At 43.3% G+C, this 4,890-nt stretch overlaps 1 protein-coding gene across 1 annotated transcript in view; it reads right to left on the reverse strand.

Moving 5' to 3' along the window:
• LOC111251309 (uncharacterized) overlaps positions 1-4,890 on the reverse strand; it is a 16,796-nt gene that overhangs the window by 10,352 nt on the left and 1,554 nt on the right. The window lies entirely within an intron of this gene.

Genomic DNA, 4,890 nt, shown 5'->3' on the forward strand with positions numbered 1-4,890 from the left:
ACCACCACCACCACCACCACCACCACCACCACCACCACCACCACCACCACCATCACCACCATCACCACCATCACCACCACCACCACCACCACCACCACCACCACCACCACCACCACCACCACCACCACCACCACCACCATTACTACTACTACTACTACTAGAATCCCCCTTTTCAACCTTCTTCTTAATAAGAATTATCCTCTCTAAACCCCCTGAAACATCACAAACGAAAATCCAACAATTCTATACCACCTCATAATCGATTATCGCTACTATCCTGTTGGCATTAAGTTAAGTTTAGTTGAAAACGATTTGGTGTGAAGTGGCGCTTGGCCTGATGTGATTACCTACCTGTCACTGATCCAATTCAATTGTTACTCTACTTAATCGTACTATATCAGGTCGTAGCTGTGGTCTGGTCAGTTATAATAGGATTTGCCGTGCTCGCGCATCCCCCGCGACCTCAAAAGCGTTCTTGAGCGCTAGAATTTCTTGAAGCCCTTAGCCTATTCGATCTTTTACATTATTTATGCTATTATTATTACTTGCGGACATTCCTTTAGGCCCTGTTATGCGAGCTAAAATCTACGACAAATTGCTAACTATCTGTTCTGTAATGCTCCTCTTGCTACCGCTGCACAGAATAATGATCACTGCACTTCATAACCGTAATAATGGTGAAGGCTACTGACATATAGCTCTATGGTACAGATGCCAGTTACCACTACATCATACAAGGATGTCATTATTTGGAAACTAACACGTGTTCCTTATTCTTAACTACTTTTTTTTGGTGAAATTAAACGGGGACCGGATGTCGGGAGTCGTGGAGTAGGACGAGGGTTTTTCGGGGGAATTACTTCGAGCCCAATTCGAATCAAATTAGGAAACAGTACATCAACTCAACCACAAATGATAGACTTTTTTTTTCTTTGATTTTGCATCTATGAAATAGTCAAATCGTTGATTGCTATTGCGCCAATCACTCGTTGAGACTTCTCGCTGACATGTACGCCTGAAACTTGTTGCTCTATCTTAACATGGCATACACCGACAGGTTGTCAACCAAGCAGACGGAGAGTAGAAAATATGATCATTTTTTTTAACACTAATCGTTGCTAATGAGTTGAACACGAGCAGTATTTTTATACGTTGGTGTATACCAAAACGCAATATAGGGATCGTAAAGGTAAGAGAAAGTGAGAGGACAGCTATATATACGCTGTTAATGTGAGTGAGGACTCAATACATACACATACTGTTTTTTGTATTTCCTATAGCTTGAGGCAGTCAGAGTTGGCTGCTCTGTTCGAAATGTGCCGAGTATTCACCACATATATTGGCACCCGTTGTGCTTGAGCTACTAAAACCAAAGATTTATCTGTACATTCCGTGTTGTTCTCGAGAAAGCATTTGAAGTCTTCGAGATATATCTATATAAGAATATATATAATATATATTGAAAGAACGGATGCTAAGAACGCGCTTTCGGTGACCACTACTTAAGTACCCTTACAATCGTACGATGAACAAAGCTACCCTGAAATATATATATAATTGAGAGAAAAGGAAGAGTGTCCGTATATGGGCCGTTTTGGTAAAGTAGCAATAGTAGCTACTGAATGTCATATATCAAAATATTAATATAAATATCTATATATATATAGATATTTATATTAATATTTTGATATATGACATTCAGTAGCTACTATTGCTACTTTACCAAAACGGCCCATATACGGACACTCTTCCTTTTCTCTCAATTATATATATATTTCAGGGTAGCTTTGTTCATCGTACGATTGTAAGGGTACTTAAGTAGTGGTCACCGAAAGCGCGTTCTTAGCATCCGTTCTTTCAATATATATTATATATATTCTTATATAGATATATCTCGAAGACTTCAAATGCTTTCTCGAGAACAACACGGAATGTACAGATAAATCTTTGGTTTTAGTAGCTCAAGCACAACGGGTGCCAATATATGTGGTGAATACTCGGCACATTTCGAACAGAGCAGCCAACTCTGACTGCCTCAAGCTATAGGAAATACAAAAAACAGTATGTGTATGTATTGAGTCCTCACTCACATTAACAGCGTATATATAGCTGTCCTCTCACTTTCTCTTACCTTTACGATCCCTATATTGCGTTTTGGTATACACCAACGTATAAAAATACTGCTCGTGTTCAACTCATTAGCAACGATTAGTGTTAAAAAAAATGATCATATTTTCTACTCTCCGTCTGCTTGGTTGACAACCTGTCGGTGTATGCCATGTTAAGATAGAGCAACAAGTTTCAGGCGTACATGTCAGCGAGAAGTCTCAACGAGTGATTGGCGCAATAGCAATCAACGATTTGACTATTTCATAGATGCAAAATCAAAGAAAAAAAAAGTCTATCATTTGTGGTTGAGTTGATGTACTGTTTCCTAATTTGATTCGAATTGGGCTCGAAGTAATTCCCCCGAAAAACCCTCGTCCTACTCCACGACTCCCGACATCCGGTCCCCGTTTAATTTCACCAAAAAAAAGTAGTTAAGAATAAGGAACACGTGTTAGTTTCCAAATAATGACATCCTTGTATGATGTAGTGGTAACTGGCATCTGTACCATAGAGCTATATGTCAGTAGCCTTCACCATTATTACGGTTATGAAGTGCAGTGATCATTATTCTGTGCAGCGGTAGCAAGAGGAGCATTACAGAACAGATAGTTAGCAATTTGTCGTAGATTTTAGCTCGCATAACAGGGCCTAAAGGAATGTCCGCAAGTAATAATAATAGCATAAATAATGTAAAAGATCGAATAGGCTAAGGGCTTCAAGAAATTCTAGCGCTCAAGAACGCTTTTGAGGTCGCGGGGGATGCGCGAGCACGGCAAATCCTATTATAACTGACCAGACCACAGCTACGACCTGATATAGTACGATTAAGTAGAGTAACAATTGAATTGGATCAGTGACAGGTAGGTAATCACATCAGGCCAAGCGCCACTTCACACCAAATCGTTTTCAACTAAACTTAACTTAATGCCAACAGGATAGTAGCGATAATCGATTATGAGGTGGTATAGAATTGTTGGATTTTCGTTTGTGATGTTTCAGGGGGTTTAGAGAGGATAATTCTTATTAAGAAGAAGGTTGAAAAGGGGGATTCTAGTAGTAGTAGTAGTAGTCAGATAACTATACAACTATACGACGTGTGGCAATAGACGGCCGTCTGTCTCCATGACGAGATGAGCAGCGATCCGGAATCAAAAGGAAAGAGTCGTAGAAAGCAAGATCAAGTGAAACGCAAAAAACGATCGAGACAGACGCGTACTATCGGGTGGAGGCGCACTTTTGGTGAACCCTGTTGAATCCCCGTTGAGTAAACATCTCCATGAAACTACTATGCAGTGGCACCAGTTTCGTGACAATGACGCTTTCCAACAAAGATGATGACAGACAGACAGCCAGACGAGTGCCGTCGTGGCACTGCTTAACAACGCCACGACCCGCGTTTTCGTTACTCGTTATCGACAGGGACGCCGTCTGAGCGCGCGCCATCATTTCTGTATGTGTGTGTGTGCGTGTGTGTGTGTGTGTGGGTGCGTGTGAGCGTGTGTGTGAGCGTGTGTGTGTGAGCGTGTGTATATGGTGGGTGGATGGCCCTCAGATCAGCCAACAACAGATCCGCACCGAGTTGCTCTTGTCGTGTGTAACAATGCATCGTTTCCGTGAGTTTAGCCACTCTGTCACCTTGTTCGTCATATCGTGCGTGTCCTGTATCTGTGTCCTGTATACATGGCCAACACTTCTTTACCTATTGCACTCTACTGCTGCGACCTTGAGCCTACCACTGCTAGTCGTTAATCGCCATGTCATTAGCCGTCTGTTGCTACCGTCGCCCCACCTGCCGGCGATATTTTTACCCTTCATTCTGATTGTGCAGAGATTTACATCGACGATGAGAACGGCGGGGACTCGGCGGTGGAGACAGGTGGCGCTTGGAATTAGCGGATGGCGGAGATTGAGGGACAAAACAAACAAAAAAGATTGAATTGGAGACAATTTTCGCAATATCGCATCGTGTATCAACAACATACGCTGCACGTTGAACGCCGCAGTGTTGTAGAGAACGCATCGTCACAGCAGCTTAATCTGCATAGCGTAGAAGTGTTGTGCTCGTCCAGTGCTTCGGGGTTGATTGTTATCGATATTATCTATGCGCGAGCTTCGCGCAGACTCACGGTGGCGGCGATACGATGGCGGTAGAAGTTGTGCGAAGGAAACAGCTGCTCGAGCAGGGGAAACATAACTACTAGTTAAGATGATGTGAACCACCGGAGCGAACGTTATCACGCTTAAAATTTGCAAAGTCAGCCAAGCAAGTTAAATGATTAAATGAGAGATGGCTCTCAATGATTGTTCGGGACTGTTGTTGTGACCTGGGCACTTGTGTTCTTTTGTCTCTGTGCGTATGTATATCTTGTATTACAGGTAATTAGAGGAGATAGAAACATCAGCGAAAGCGTTCAACGATAAGCGAAAAAAACAGAAACACTTGCAAAAATCGGTCGAAGTTGCCGAACGACGCGCTATTACGAGCAGCAGAACGACAGCTGCCCGTTAAGCAGCGTCCGCTGTATAGAGAGCGCTAAGGATCGAATAGTGCTAAGCCGCAAAATGAGCATGCGAGTATGGCCGACGGGGCCGCTGCCGCTGTAGTTACCATCGTCGAATTACTCTCTACAAAAATCACCGCTATTACCACCACCACCACCACCACCACCACCACCACCACCACCACCACCACCATCACCACCATCACCACCATCCACCACCACCACCACCACCACCACCACCACCACCACCACCACCACCACCACCACCACCACCACCATT

The sequence above is a fragment of the Varroa destructor genome, unplaced genomic scaffold (genome assembly GCF_002443255.2).
Source record: "Varroa destructor unplaced genomic scaffold, Vdes_3.0 BEIS01000005.1, whole genome shotgun sequence".
NCBI classification, from domain to species: Eukaryota; Metazoa; Arthropoda; class Arachnida; order Mesostigmata; family Varroidae; genus Varroa; species Varroa destructor.